This window comes from Lutra lutra, chromosome 6 (genome assembly GCF_902655055.1).
Source record: "Lutra lutra chromosome 6, mLutLut1.2, whole genome shotgun sequence".
NCBI classification, from domain to species: domain Eukaryota; kingdom Metazoa; phylum Chordata; class Mammalia; order Carnivora; family Mustelidae; genus Lutra; species Lutra lutra.
In genome coordinates, this window is record NC_062283.1 from 119688648 (window position 1) to 119704953 (window position 16306).

Below are 16306 nucleotides of genomic sequence, written 5' to 3' on the forward strand. Positions count from 1 at the left end.
CGTAATACTTCGTATTTGAATATCATATCACAATTTCAAGAATGCTTCTGCATTTATCATTGCTTTGTTGTCCTGGAGTGCAAATGGAAAAAACGGAAGTAACAAGGCTAGAGATCAAATTCATGTCTTCTAATCTTGGGCCCTTCCTGCTTTGGTCCATAGCTTCTAAATTCAGAGCGGAAATTCAAAAGTACTTGGGAGTGATGGACACAGAGGTATATCAAATTAACTCTGTGGCTTATTTTTATTTATTTATTTATTTATTTATTTATTTATTTATTTATTTGACAGAGAGAGAGAGAGAGAGAGAGATCACAAGTAGGCAGAGAGGCAGGCAGAGAGAGAGGGGGAAGCAGGCTCCCTGCTGAGCAGCGAGCCCGATGCGGGTCTCGATCCCAGGACCCTGAGACCATGACCTGAGCTGAAGGCAGAGGCTTTAACCCACTGAGCCACCCAGGCGCCCCTTATTTTTTTTTTTAAGATTTTATTTATTTATTTGTCAGAGAGCGAGCGAGAACACAAGCAGGGGGAGGGGAAGAGGCATAGGGAGGAGCCGACTCCCGGCTGAGCAGGGAGCCCGATGTGGGGCTTGATTCCAGGACCCTGGGATCATGACCTGAGTCATGGGCAGATGCTTCACCAACTGAGCCACCCAGGCGTCCCTCCTGTTATTTTAAAAGAATTTTGGAAGGGCTGGATCATTCATGTTTTCTGTTGTGGTTCCCAGAGATTGAAAGGATAGTGGCCAAGCCTGCCTCCCCCATGTCTGTGCCGTGGTGTTGGTTCTGACTCGGCTCTGTGGCAGGCACTTCCTTCCTCCCTTCATTTATTTCAAATACTGTTGAGTGTCTGCCCCGCCCGATCATGGGCTACTGAGTCGTACTTTTGCCTGCTATGTGGTGGGTTCTGGGCAGTCAGAGTGGAAAGGACTGACGGGGCCCTGCTTTCATGGATCTTACAGTCTGATGTGAAGCTTCCCACCTGCTACTCTTTCCCACCATGCTTGATTCCTTCCCAGTGGGGACGGACCTGTGCCAAATATGTGCTAATTTGGGGCTTGTTGACATGATCTGGGTACATTGGAAAATGAAATGCTTTTGTTTGGGCATTTCAACACGACGTAGCATCCCTTTCCCTTTTCCTCACTGTTTTCTTCATTGTTAATTCTTGTTCATTGTCCCTACATGCTAAACTGCTTGGCAAACCCCTGTCAGTTAGTGTTGTGCAGTGCAAACCTCAAAGAATCAGACTGTGGGTGGTCATTTAATCAGAAAATTCTGTGAGTAGCATTCTCATTTTTAACACTTGGACCTTAGTAACTAGAATTGGAATAATGCTGTGGCCTGAAAACACTTATCCCCAGACGAGACTATAATCTTTCCTTATATTCCCACCCTTCCTCAATTCAATGTCATATACTCATGGGGCATTACTTTTTTTTCAGATAGGTACTTTGTGGGTATCTTCATGGTATCCCACTTTATTTTTTTACTTCCCTTTTCTTAACCTAATTAAATGTGTACCATTTCTTGATTTTCTTCCTGAAACATTTGGCATTCCCTCCCTGCTACATACGGTCTTTACTCCAAATGTAAGGAGGATATCTCCCCTTCCTCCTCCTCCTCCTCCTCCTCCTCCTTCTTCTTCTTCTTTTTAATTGCAGTATATTCTTTTTTTAATTTGTTTATTTTTTTACTAACATATAATGTATTATTAGCCCCAGGGGTACAGGTCTGTGAATTGCCAGGTTTACACTTCACAGAACTCACCATAGCACATACCCTCCCCAATGTCCATAACCCAACCACACTCTCCCTACACCCCTACCCCCAGCAACCCTCAGTTTGTTTTGTGAGATTAAAAGTCTCTTATGGTTTGTCTCCCTCTGATCCCATCTTGTTTCATTTATTCCTTTCCTACCCCCCAAACTCCCCACATTGCCCTTCAACTTCTTCCAATCAGGGAGATCTCCCCTTCCTTCTTACAGGTGTTAGGGAGGAGAATAAACCACCGCTCCTTCGAATCCCAAATAGTGCTGTGCCCTGAGGAGGTTTTATCCTCTGAGGGTCCCCAGCTGGACACTGAGCAGAACTGCTAGTTCAGGGCTGGGTGCTCCAAGCTTCCGGAGGTGTATTTAGTCATTTGTCCTGAGGTACAGGCAGCTAATTCCTCAGGGAGGACACATTCCAGAGGAGCTTGACTGGTGGCCTTGCTGTTCTCTGCCTGGGCCGGGCGCCTTTGAAAGATGGCTGACACATTCATTTCAGAGGGACTTTGCTTCAGCTAATCCTCAGCACTAGAGCTGTGCGTTGTCAAGTAGCTGTGAGGGTCAGTGATTATCAGAAATTACAGGAGACCTAACTTGTATTCGTGCGCTGCTGTTCTCAAGAGGTAATCGGGGGTTTTTGTCCTTTTTTTTTTTTTAATGAGCACAACAGAACAACAAGGTGATTTATGAGATATGACATATTTATGTTCTCCGCTTCTAATTTTCACTGTGATTCATGTTGTTTCCACACTGATACTTTGTTGTTGCTGCTGTGCGAAGGAAAAAGGTGGCTGGAGAATATTACTTCTGCATTGGTGGCCTGCAGTAATATTTGCTGCTACTTGGGTTATCAGGGATTTAAAAATAAAACCCAATTCTAAGCTATATATGAGGTAAAAACCCTGAGGTTAGGCACAGAAGTTCATTAATAATAGCAACAATAAGTATTCTTTACAATCCCAGGAAGCTTCATATTTTAAAAACATTTCTCCATACATAATTTCATTTGAGTCTGTCTTCAGCCTATTAATGTTGAGAAAGCAAATATTACCCAAATTTTAACAAGTCAGGAAACTAAAGCTCACAGAGGGCAAGGGATTGACTCACTTCACAGTGTATGTTCAATGGAGGTTGCACTGTATGCTCTTGAAATATATCAGATCCTTAAGAAAACAGAAACTCAAAGTACCTGACTTGTCTTTTCATATGTCCAAGAGGTTCTATTTATCTATAATGAGTAATCTAGCAGTATACATTTCCTAATAAATTACCAGTTTTCATCTTCACCTGTTGAACGGCTTTGTGGAAAGTCGCAAACAGGACTCCAATAAAAGCAGTAAGAGAAATTGTAGCCAAGGGTGTTTCTTTATCAGAGCCTGGAAAATTGGGGCTCTAGGTGGTTTGATGAAGAGAAGTGACTAGAGAATTGTGGCTGAGGCAGGGAGCCCCCTTGCATTCCTTCAAGGCACAGGTGATGAAGTTGGAAGCACGAAGAGAAGTCCCATAAAGGAGGATCACTTTAAAATCCCATCAAGGGATTTAAATCAGTTTGAAAGAGAACCTGGAGCACCATTATTTTTGCTGCAGCCGTACAGACTGTGGTGGGAAGTCTGCAGGCTGTTGGAAATTGGATGGAATGAATGGAAATGAGTAATCATGATATTTTTATTTTATGAACAACACATTGAAAATTTAGAAATTTAAGTAGCAGAAATTGACAGTTGGGTGATGGCTTAAATATGGGGCTTAAGAGAAAAGGAGAGAAAAGTTAATTTTTACTGGACTTGATAAATGTTTGTCTCTTTCCAGAAGAAAGGAATCTATGACCCATATCCTGCATCTCAGACTATTTCTATGGGAATCCTTATTGGGCCAGTTGAATATCTAGAGGCTCCGGAGACCATAGAGATTTCCCGTTCTGGGCATTCTAAGGGACAAGATCTAAAATTAACCATGGAGTGGCTCAGAGGCTCCAAAATTATTTATATTCGAAAGAGATGTAGACGCCTTGACATTGATTGTTGAATAGTGACATTCCTACCCACTGCTTCTCCTGCCCCTGCCTCCAGAACTTTAGCTTCAAGTAAAAATAAAGAACACCTCAACTTGGCACATCCAGAGGAGAAGGGTATCCTTTCTAGTATAGATAACAGTCATCGGCAGCGTTCATAAAGCTAATTCTCAGACTTCTTTTGTGCTCACGCTACAGAGCCATACATTCTTCTGGGTTGAGGTTTTACTCCGTGGTCTGACCACAACTTTGTGACTTGGGTGGTACATTGGAGGAATGGAAACAGACTTTGACGTTCTGACAAAACATAACCAGGAAGAAAAATCCTCTTAGGAAAAAAAAATTCTTTATGAATTCTAGAGATAGATATCAAAAATTCTGGACATTACAACAGCCAAACTAATGAAAGAACCTAGGTGTCTATAACAGATGAATGTATAAAGATATAATAATTATATACAATGAAATACTATGCAGCCACCAAAAAATGAAATCCTGCCATTTGCAATGATGTGGATGAAACTAGAGGGTATTATGTTAAGTGAAATAAGTCAATCAGAGAAAGACAATTATATGATCTCCCTGATATGAGGAATTTGAGAGGCAGGGTCGCGGGGGGAAGGGAGAGAAAAATGAAACAAGATGGGATGGGGGAAGGAGTCAAACCGTAAGAGACTCTTAACTCAGGAAGCAAACTGAGGGTTTGGTAGTAGAGGGGGGTGGGAGAGATGGGATGGCTGCATAGCAGACATCGGGGAGAGTATGTGCTATGGTGAGTGCTGTGAATGGTGAGTGCTGTAAGACTGATGGTTCAAAGACCTGTTTCCCTGAAGCAAATAATACATTATATGTTAATTTAAAAAATATTTTAAAAATCTGGACCTTGCTTCCCTTTGTCCAGAGGGAATATTACATATCAGTGTCAGTAAATGACACAGACATTACTTATGCTTCAAGGATAGAAACCAAAAGGAGCCCTGCAAGCTAGAGGTGGCGTGCACACATCTTTGTGTGTGTTCTTGTTGATGAGAAATGCCCACATGCTACCTCCTCTGACCACACAAGGAAATCAGGTAATTGAAGGAGTGATGGATGGTGCTCTGAAGTTTAAACGTTTTAGAAGGACCTATCTTATTAACACTTTAAAACAAGTGAGCATAATATCATTAATTTTGATTAATTCATTTGCTCTTAATATAGCTTTTAATTTGTAATTCTATGTGAATTACAATGTAATTTGGCATTAATTATACTAAATTGACTATAAGTCAGCCAATCACAATGGGAAATTACTCACAGCTGAAAGTAAAACTGAGCCTCTCCATCCAGAAAGGACAGCACTTCGTTAAGAGGCAAACACAGTTTAGGCGTCCCTCTCTTTGGCTGTGAAGATGACATTGGACTTGTGGAGGACTGTGAGCAGTTTCTTACTCTGCCCATTTCTGGGACTATTCGCTGTTTGGAGTGAAACCCAATTAAATAATAAACAAAGGGGTTGATTTATCAGATTTGCCAAAGAAGAACAATCTTTCTGCCTTCCTCATTTCTTGCAAGATTTAGGCCACATAGAGAGACTTTGTGGTATGTGAGAACAATCAGTTCCGCACTTCTTGGGTTTTGGGGGTTAGGATGGCACTTACCCAGGTTGGCTTGAATTTCGTCTTCATGGTCTGTGAGCCATCTGGGAAATCCTGTTTCAAATTCCTTATGAGGTCAGTATCCTGAAGTCACTCCTCTTTGGTCAACACACAGACTGCCTTCTGAGCAAAGGAAGTCATGCCTTAAAAAGCCAATAACATGGGGCGCCTGGGTGGCTCAGTCAGTGAAGCATCGGCCTTTTGCTCGGGTCATGATCCTGGAGTCCCGGGATCAAGCCCCAGGTCAGGCTCTCTGCTCAGCAGGGAGTCTGCTTCTCCCTCTGCTCCTCACCCCACATGTGCTCTCTCCCTCTCACTCTCTCTGTCTCTGTCTCTCTCAAATAATAAATAAAATCTTTAAAAAAAAAAAAAAAGAGCCAATACCACACTGGGAGAAGAACTATCCATCAGGCGATGATGGAGTGTCTGTCACTGGGACAGCTTGCTGGAGATGCCAGTGTGCACAGGGGAAGTAAAGAGGCCACCGGAGAGTATGGGCCCTTGAAAAATACTTGTGAGGGAACCGTTCGCCAGATAGCTTCCTCTGCGATTTGTCTCTTAAATAACAATCAAAACAAGCTTTGAGGTGCTGCAGAAAGTCATAGGACAGTCAGCAACATCCTGCTTGAAGTATATTTCACGTACGTAGAACTGTGGGAATTTTGCACAGTCTGTGTACATTTGTGGTGACCCGTGGACTCATAAAAGATGTCTAGATATGAGGGAACAGATTTTGCTAAATATTGCATGGAAAATTTTGGGCTGTGTTTAATAACTGTTAATGATATATCCGTCAGCCATTCTTTCTTTTTTTTTTTTTTAAGATTTTTATTTATTTATTTGACAGACAGCGTTCACAAGTAGGCAGAGAGGCCGGCAGAGAGAGAGGAAGGGAAGCAGGCTCCCTGCTGAGCAGAGAGCCCGATGTGGGGCTCGATCCTAGGACCCTGGGATCATGACCTGAGCTGAAGGCAGAGGTTTTAACCCGCTGAGCCACCCAGGTGCCCCTCAGCCATTTTTTCAACTCACAATCTAACAAATAAAATGGCGTTAAGTTTTATGTAAAAATTTTGAGTGGAGAGGTTAAAAACTATCTTGAGCCAGCAGCCACCCCATCCCCGTGTCTTCCACACGCGCAGGTGGGGTTCACGCTGTACACACGCTCACCGGGAAACACTCGGACAGAAACTAGATGCATATTCATCTTTGCCGCTAAAAGGCTTTCCTTTGTGTTGCAGTACTGTCTTGAATCCTAATACTCTCACAATTGGCTGGCTGATCCCCAGATTCAAGGCAAAAATAATAGAAGTTAGAAGCTTATTTTTGCCACTCCAAGTGTGTATTCCATTCGTCCCTAAATTTTTTTTTTAAAGATTTTATTTATTTATTTGACAGAGAGAAATCACAAGTAAGCAGAGAGGCAGGCAGAGAGAGAGGAGGAAGCAGGCTCCCTGCTGAGCAGAAAGCCCGACGTGGGGCTCGAACCCAGGACCTGGGATCATGACCTAAGCCGAAGGCAGCGGCTTAACCCACTGAGCCACCCAGGCACCCCTGTCCCTAAATTTTTTAAGGATGTTAATGTCTGTAGTTTGTTAACAGTAACTGCTGCATAGGGGTGCCTGAGTGGTTCAGTCCGTTGAGCGTCTGCCTTTGGCTCAGGTCATGGTGTCAGGGTCCTGGGATCGAGCCCCAGGTCAGGCTCCCTGCTCAGTGGGGAGTCTGCTCCTCCCTGTTGCACTGCCCTTCCCCCCCTGCTCATCTTCTCTCTCTCTAATAAATAAATAAAATTTAAAAAAAAACCCCACTATGTAAATGCAGTTTTACATTGTTTCAGTTTTCTCCAAATCCCTTTTAGGGCAAGTTCAGCCTAGCCTATCACAGAATTTCATATTCCTTTTCCCCAGATGTTCTTTTGGATATGAACATTAGGTGTGTTTCGGTCTCTTTCCTACTCTTGTGGTTCCCAGCATAGCTTCATGTCCTCAGCCAACAACAAGCCCTATTTGACGCGTATCCTCTGATGGGTGAGTGCTTTTGAGCCTTTAACGTGTTTTTTGAGGCCAGGAAGGATCTGGGGCAGAGGAACTGGTACCGAAGCCAAGGAGCAGAGGGTCGAGAGAAAACATTTCTAGGGTATTTCTGCCCTCGGTTTTATTTTCTCATCATTTAGAATGCCAGCGGAATAAATGGGTCCGTTAATCGAACAGCGCTGAGAGGTTAGGTCATTGGGAGCCTTTTTAGTCATTTTGTGCTTTTCAAGAGTGAATTTGTTAGAATTATGCTGAATACCCACTTAAAGCCTCAGCTGATAACCCTACCTGTGTTTTATAACTCTGCACTGTCAGAACTCATAATAAGTCAAACATTCTTTCAGTGGTGCTCATAAGGGAGGAAAAAAAACCCCCACAAATTTAAGAGTAATTTCAGATTGTAAATGAAAAGGAGAGGCACGACTGTTCATTTGCACCAATCATGCCTTCCTTTCATCTGCTCTGATTAGGCCTGGTGCGGTTTCATCAGACCCCTCCATCACCGAGCTGTCACTCCAGCCGTCTGTTGATTGAAAACAATCAAGGCTCTGATGGCACAATTATTCTGACCCTTTAACTAGAGGCTGCTGTGATAATGAAAGGTTGATTATGATAGTTTGTGCCTCTTTCAGTTTGCCAAGAAGGTTAATTTGGGCATCAGACGGATGTTTAATGGGCGCTTGCTGGCTACACTGAGGTAAATGAGAACGTGCAGTCTTGGGTATTGCACGGATATAGTTTGGCTGTCAATCATTGTCATTTGGAGTTTGTGCCTCACACTCTGGAAATCACATTTTATTTTTTCCTTGGGATTTAATTTATTCTGTGCCCTGAGGAAGTTCTTTCACTCGGTGACCTTCACAGCAGCTTTCTCTGCCTTTTTTCTTTTCTTTTTTTCAAAGGGAGCTCAAAGGCAAAACACATCTAGAAGAGCATTTTTCTTTCATTTTCACTTAAAAATGGAAACTTTAAAAATCCATCCTTATCACTGCCTTCCAATAGAGCAAATGTTTCCATCCCGATTGTGCAGTGGGGAAGTGTGAGCGACAGAAGTGCTGGGGCCGGTTTGCTAATGCAGCAGCTCACACGGAGGCTCTGCTCTGGTTCGGATCCTGACCAGCCAGCCCGGGACTCCCAACCACGCATTGCCTTCCTGTTTCCAGGCTCAGCGTCATCCTCCTTTCGCCTCCTTCTTGGGGTGCGTGGGGGAGAGGGAGAGGCGGGGAGACAGGAATGTGTCTGTGGTACTAAGGAGGTTATTAGAAGTTGCAACGATCAGTTTGTGTCCGTTGAGCACCGTATCTTCTTGTGGTCGGAAGCCTAGGCGGCCACCTCATAACGCTGGTGTTTACAGTATGTGGCTCACTACACTCCTCTTTGCTGCATACCTTTTAAAAAGGACAATAGAGGAAAGAAGAAATAAAAACCGTTATTGCTGTCTCCCAGCTGCAAACACCGGTCTCCTGGATCAGACACCTGAGAGCGAGCCTCATTGTTCTGCTTTTGCGTTTGGGCTGTCTTCAGTGTCCTTCCCCCCAGGGAACGTTCAGCAGCGTATTTCTACCCAGCCTTGGACGTTTTTCTCTCATGTCAAGTAACTTGTAAAACAATTAAGTCTATAGATGTTAAGGTGACAGCATCATAAGGATTATAATTTCACTTCAAGGATTCTGTTTCACATTATTTATTTCTTGTGTGTGGGGTTTTTTGGGTTTTTTTTTTGTCTGTTTTTTTGTTTTTTTGTTTTTTTTAGTAGGCTGTTCATTTTTGAATGGTAAAGAGAGCCATTAAGTGATAATTCAGTCTCACCTGAAGAGGCTCCGAAAATGAATTAAGTCATTGAATAAATTCAGTTACGGTCTTAATGCAGTCCTTATTTAAGCAACAGTGCTATTTAAAATGTTTATTTAAAAAGAAATAGAATAGGTTTGGGAGGACACACACACACACATACACACACACAGTCTCACCAGATTCTTTGCCACACTGGACCACGAGTGATTAGTTTTGTTTATCTCTATGGACAGCACAGACAGAATAGCCCTCAGGGATGCTTAGTAAAATTATCAATTAGTTATGTCTTGTTTTGCTGAAGTAATGGGAAGTTAAAAGGTAACTGGGGAGAAATGTCAAATCAGTCAATAGTTTCTGGTATTTAAAAAAGTAGGATGGGGTTCAATTTTGATATTAATTTATGGCCTCTGGGACAACAAATGGTTTTATTTTGTAGAGTCACTATGTTTACAAATTCAGGGGACTTACCCAAAGACTGTTTCTTCTTAAAGGAAGTGTATAGCTCATTATTTCAAGGTTTTTTGTGGGGTTAAGCCTGACTGGGTTCCTATGTTCCCTCATCTGTTGTACCTTATATCTAATGGTGGAAAACTAATGTCCCAGATAGACTGCTTTTCCTGTGTCCTCATGAGCCCTCCACCACACCCGCACCGCTGTGCTCTCACGTTGGCTCTGTGCACCAACATCGTATCCCCTCAGCCGTGATATCCCCCTGAGAAGGTCCTGTAGAGCACCTCACATTCCATCTCCTGACCTGTGCTAGCATTTCTTCTGCTCCTGGGGCTGGGCCAGGGCATTGCATGAGTTTCTCTTTCGTCTTCAGATCTTCCCACTCCACCTTCAAAGTTCCCCTTGTTCTTCAAACTCCTTATTCCTTCAAACATAATAAAAATGTCTCAGATCTGTGATTTCTCCCGGTTGTAGTCTCTCAGTTCCCACCATTTCTTGCTCAGCAAACACTTACAGGTTTCCTGTCAGGTGCCAGGCGCTGGGGCTGAAACAGAGCCTTCTCCCAGGGTGGCCCCGGAATGGCTGCTCCCTTATCCTCCTTCCCTCATCCACTGCAGCCCCCAAGTCCTCTGAGATTGTCAAGCCACTGATTCTCCCTTACTGAGCCTGTTTTTCCACACATCTGTCTTCCTTACATGACTATCATGGCTTGGTTCTCTAAGCTACTTCAACTGGCCAAAGAACAGAGGATAATTGTGCTGGAGAACATACCTTCTTTGACAAAAATATTACTTGTGTATTATACTCAGTGTTGTTGCAAGGGGTGAATAGAAGATTCACCATTGGGGCACCTGGGTGGCTCAGGGGGTTAAGTCTCTGCCTTTGGTTCAGGTCATGATCTCAGGGTCCTGGGATCGAGTCCCGAGTCGGGCTCTCTGCTCAGCAGGGAACCTGCTTCCTCCTCTCTCTCTGCCTGCCTCTCTGCCTACTTGTGATCTCTGTCTGTCAAATAAATAAATAATCTAAAAAAAAAGAAGAAGATTTGCCGTTGCCACAGCCCTCATTTTATCCTAGTTGTTAAAGACCGCAGTGTGAAATATTCTGTTTAAACGTCAGTAGCCAAGCTGAAATTCCCTTAGTGAAGGTGGGGAGGTGTGACCATCACGTTTATGTGTATTCTGTGCAGCTCACTGAGAATATAGGCTCTGGGTTCCCAGTCCTGGCATGTCAGCTTCATTCCCTTCATAGCAGAGCCTGGCCCCCAACCATGTTTAGTCATACACTTCAGTTAGGGGGCTCCCCCTGCAATCACTGCACTCTGTAGCTCTAGATTACTGTTGAAAGTGACCATTGAGGATAATGTTCTTTTTATTTGGAGGCTGCCAACGTTAAAACCTTCAATGCAAACTTAGATACTTTGGGGACATCTAAATCCATCATAGTAACTTTTGTCTGTGGGATTTGACTGTCTCTGTATTGGTGACTTGGGGCAGCTGCTTCAGCCTGTGAGGTCCATTTGGTCATTACAGTTTAAATTTCGGGCGGGGAGTTTGTGTGCCAGTGAACCTGCTATTGGTTCATTATTATTGAATCAGTTCATAAAGAAATATTCAAAGGCTTGATGCTCTCAGGATGCTCCAGGGCATGTTTACAAATTAAAGAGCTTTTTTAAAACCATAAAACTTATAGGCATGTACCAGCAATATTTAAAACACTCTTGAAGGAAATGGCAACATTAAAAGAGGGTTTTTCAGTGTGTCTGAAAATCTGGTTACAATAGCAGAATTTCCAGGATTCCAAATATGCAGGATTTTTCTTCCTCTAATTCCAGTATTCTGTGTGTATATTTTTAGGGGTATGTTAAGATACTTGAGGTCAAGAGTAAGCCTGGAGTTTTATTGTATTAATAGAGCTTGGAAGTGAATGGCAAATTAGAATGTATGTATGTGAACTGATTAGAATCTTCTTTTTCACTAATTAAGTAAGTTTTTTGCGCATAATGGGCATTCAACAAGAGATTGAGGAATGGATGAATAAAAAAAAACACTAAAAGGAAAGATTCATGGTTATATCATTTGCCTCAGAGCAACAAGACAAAAAGAAAAGTAATCAGCTCAATCATTATTTCAGTTGTCTCAAGCCTGATGGCTTAGTATACATATATATGTGTGTATATATATATATATATATATTTTTTTTTTTTTTCCTTGCTACCCAGTGAACTGAGTTGAGATTTGAGGGGACTTAATGGACATGAATTCAAGTATTTTTAATGAGAGACTCAAGGCACCTGAAGAAAGTGAATATACACTGAGTTTTATGCAGAAAAACTAGGTTTATGTCTACATCTCACTTTTCTTTTCCTTCTGTTCTTCCTTCTTTTCTTCCTTCCTTCCTTCCACCTTCCTTCCTTCCTTCCATGCATTCATTCTTCTCTGACTTGAGATTGAACAAAGCCACAGGCCTTAAATTACTGAGTGAGAATTACCGAGCCCATTTCTGTTCATAATCTGCAACAGATTATCTGTCATGCTTTTATTTTCACTTTACACCATGTGAGGTATTTAATATTGTGTAGCAAATTTCCTATCAATTACAGCAATTTCTTGAAATCTATATCAGTATCGTACAATATAGTGTTCTGAATGGGTTGCCTTTATCATGAATTGAAAAGGATAATTGAATTGAGGATTAGTTCCATCTTTTGGTGGCACCTTGCCATCATATTAATTCTGTATATGGCCTAATATTGTAGTTTGCCAAGCACTGTCATGTTATCTCCCTGAGTCCTGTGGAGACCCATGTGCTGTAACTAAGATCATCCTTGTTTTACAGATGCTGAAGCTGAGGCTCAGTATGCTAGTGTTTTTCATAAATGCCCAAATAAGTTAAGTTGCAGAAATAGGTCTTAGACATCAAGTCCAGCCTCCCATTTTACTGTATCACATTTACCTCTATGGGCACATTCCAATTAATGGTAGAAGAAGGCATCATGTTTTCCTGGCCATTTCAGCTTTCACCCTGATAATCCATCCTCATTGCATCCAGTAGTTGGGAAATAATACAAAATGTTGTGACCCGTGGAGGGTCACCCTAGTCCCTGTTGTCAATGGGATGTAGCAGGGTTTTATTCTGTTGACCAAGTTGGCCTTCCTTCATTTTCCTGTGCTGTTCTAACAATATAAGACTGACCACATGTAAAGTCACTTTGATATTCAGAAGGACCTCACATATAAATATGTAGATACTAAGATTTTACTTATTTTATTGTTATCAGTCCAGCACCAAGTAAACACTCCGATGCCATCAATGATGAGGGAAATGAGTATTATTTTTTGTCTTAGAGACCTGTATCAGATCAGTGGAAGGCAAGAAGTGATTTCTAATTGTTCCTGTATTTTGCTAACATATAAGGAGACCAAGAGTAGGTTCCATTTTCCCTGCAGCATCATTGGTACTGGTGACGTTGGCTGTCTTTATTGCCCTGTAGGATATGTTCCCCATCTATATTTCCCCCTAGATATGGGGGGGAAAGACAGTCCTCAGGTAAAATTATATGTGACTAGTTTTGCAAAATATTTGCATTGACATATAAAATCTTGTTTATTTTTAAAGATCTTATTTATTTAAGAGAGGGAGGGAGCATGGTGGGAGGAGAGACAGAGGGAGAGGGAGAAGCAGACTCCCAGCTAAGCAGGGAGCCTTATGTGGGGCTCGATCCCAGGACCCTGGGACCATGAGCTGAGCCAAAGGCAGACCTTTCACCAGGCACCCATCATTCTGAGATTTTAAATATATAGTACCTTTAAGCAGTTGTCTTACAAATTTGAAATGTGTGTTCTTTGAGATTATTTTATTTTTACAAGTGATGGTAACCATTAAGTGAGATAATATGCTCTGAACAAAGCTGTTTCCAGGGAGAAAAAGTCCATGGTATAACCCGGTTGTCTGCATGTGGTCCTAGGTGCACACACACTTTCACGTGCACACACTCATGCATATGTTTTGGGAATATAGAATTATAGCAAAAAAAAAAATCATTTTGTTTTTCTAAAAAGAGATTTATAAAAACTATGTGTGCTATGGAAAGCTGGGGCTTGTAATCTAGACCTAGTGATAAATGTGGTTGCCTCTCCCACCTATAGGAAGTTTGGAGGATTCTCTTTTAAAATACTACTTTTGATGGGTCTGTAGGTGACATATATCCTTCAGGTAGAAGAGACTCTCATCAACTCACTTATTTTCCAGATGAGAAGCCAAATGAATGGTCCAATGTCAGTCATACTCGTACGATTCTTTCTATTACATTTTCAAAGATCATCCCAAACTGGTGGCCAGTTCTCACAGGTGGAAAGGACATCACAGTATCCCAACTTCATCTCATTTCCTATGTTTATTTTCTCTTCATTTTGATATACAATCCTTAAAAAGTCCTGGTGACAAATCCTCTTGGTGTTATAAGACTGAACCAAAGGACATCTCAGGTTACTTTTTATTTGCTGTCCTAAATACTTGGAACTTAAGTGTGGCAGGCCTCACTTTGTTGTGATTCCTCCCGTCCTATGTGTTTGAGGAAGGAGACACCCTTGGTCTCAAGGGCTTTTGCTTCTGATGCTCTGTGGTATGTATTTTGTAAAAGTATATATAAAGATGATTATCAGGTGCAGTTTTTTCCATTTTTTAAAATTTCCAAATAATTTCAAACTTAAAAGTTGCAAGAATAAGCATAGTACAAAGAACCCCCGTATGATTTGCTGATTTCTTGAACAAACTACCTCATTTGCTTTATCATGTGTTCTCTGTCTCTGTATCTCTGTCTCTTTATGTGAGTGTGTGTGTGTGTGTGTGTGTATGTGTGTGTATACATAGCAAGAGAGAAAGATAGAGGAGGAAGAGAGAGGGAGGGATGGGGGGAGAGAAAGAGAGCGAGAGCTTTTTCTGAGCCATTGGAGAGTAAGCTGTAGACATCATATATATTTTTAAAAACCCTAAAAAAAACTCATAATTCTTCCTCTTTATGGTAATCTCTTGTAAAAGGCAAAAGATTTATACTATTTGAAGAGAAACCAGAGTAATACCAGGCACACGTTTTATGCTGAAGATGAAAATAAGAGCATTTGTTAGTCTCCAACTTCATAAAGTTTTAAATGAACAATGAAGGAGTATGTGTTATTATCATATCTACTAAGCTGAATATTCTTTTTAAAATATGTCAGGCCTTTTTTCTGACAATATATGAATCTGGGGCCTCATCAGTTTGATTCTATTGAAATATATTTCTTAGAGGAAAAAATAGCCTCTGTGTCTTACATGTCTGTAGTCAGCTATAATGGTTAATGTGCAACCTCCTTGAAAAATCTGTTTTACAAGCAAAATGTTGACACAGTTTTAATTATAGCACTCAAGTGAGCATTGTTATAATTTTTAATATTCCTCCATGGTAACATTTTCATTGTTCTGGTAGAGAAAAATGTCCTGGTCCCGTGTCCCTAGTTGCTGGTGCTTTAGGATTTTATGGGAATGTTGTCTTTTTTGAACAGAAATTTTTCATTTGGTCTCAAAGAAGAGAATATGGCCACAAAATTTGGTGCATTTATTTATTAACATGAACTTTCTTCTCTCTGGCGGTCATTATTCTGGTTTAATATGTCGCTCTTTGGACTTTACATTACTCATGTTAATGAAGTGAGCTTCTGTGTAGTTTAACATGCTAAGTCTCAACACGTGCTCACCCAGACTAGGGAAACTGTCCACACCTATGATCTAAAGAAGTTGTATGTAATATTAAAAGGGTATCTTGCTGAAGTTTCATGTTTATGTTTATTAGGATTTAAGGCGTTATAAAATAATGTAGAACAGAGTCTATTTGATGTCAAGTACAGTAGTCAGTGCACTGTCCCTGTGATGGAGAGCTTGTTCCGTACTCCACTTAGAGAGAAAATACTGTCCTTGCACTGTCACTCAGTGTATTAAAAGATGGTTCCATGGCTTCCCACCCCTGTTGGCCAAGCACTCTTGAACCTGACGGCTCTCTGGCAGAGTTCAGGAATGTCAGTTGATTGTTGACTTGCTCCTGTGCCCTTCCTTTGTCCCTTTCTAAATTTGCAAAGTGTGGAATTTCTGCGGTCTCTTGGGCACTGAGGGGAGACGGGTGCCCTGGCTTATCTCAGTGGGATGACAGGACTGGCAACAATATAGATGCTTGTGCCTTCACAGCGTGGGCTCCTGCAAATGGGGGGGCTCAGTTTGCCCCTTCAGCCAAGCTGTCTGCACCAGAGTTTTAAATAGGAGAATAATCACAGCTGCCCCTGGTCAGGAGGGCAGAGTAAGGCTGTGGGCAAAAATATCAGTCCTTCCTTCCTTAGCTCTGACTGATAAGTGCTGTGATAAGAACATCCCTTTTTAGTGGAAAAAAAAAATTTGCGAATCAAGACAAAGAAATTTTATTGCCTTTGGACAATGTGAGTAGGGGTTTTATCTTTTGTTAGTGTTGATTACAAAGATTTGATCTCTCATCTGATGAGAACTGCCTCTGTAAAGGGCACTTTTATATGCATTTGCAAGACATAAAGGTACTGGTATGGAAGACTGCATTGGTGTGTGTTGTTGGATTTGG

At 41.6% G+C, this 16306-nt stretch overlaps 1 protein-coding gene and 1 non-coding gene across 8 annotated transcripts in view; one reads left to right on the top strand and one right to left on the bottom strand.

The window, feature by feature from the left end:
• The window catches only part of KLHL32 (kelch like family member 32), a 254553-nt gene that overhangs the window by 157114 nt on the left and 81133 nt on the right, over positions 1–16306 (top strand). The gene's annotated exons all lie outside the window — the stretch shown is intronic.
• LOC125103357 (U5 spliceosomal RNA) lies at positions 14653–14765 on the bottom strand. The gene has a single exon (XR_007128363.1). It is a non-coding gene; the product is annotated as a U5 spliceosomal RNA (small nuclear RNA).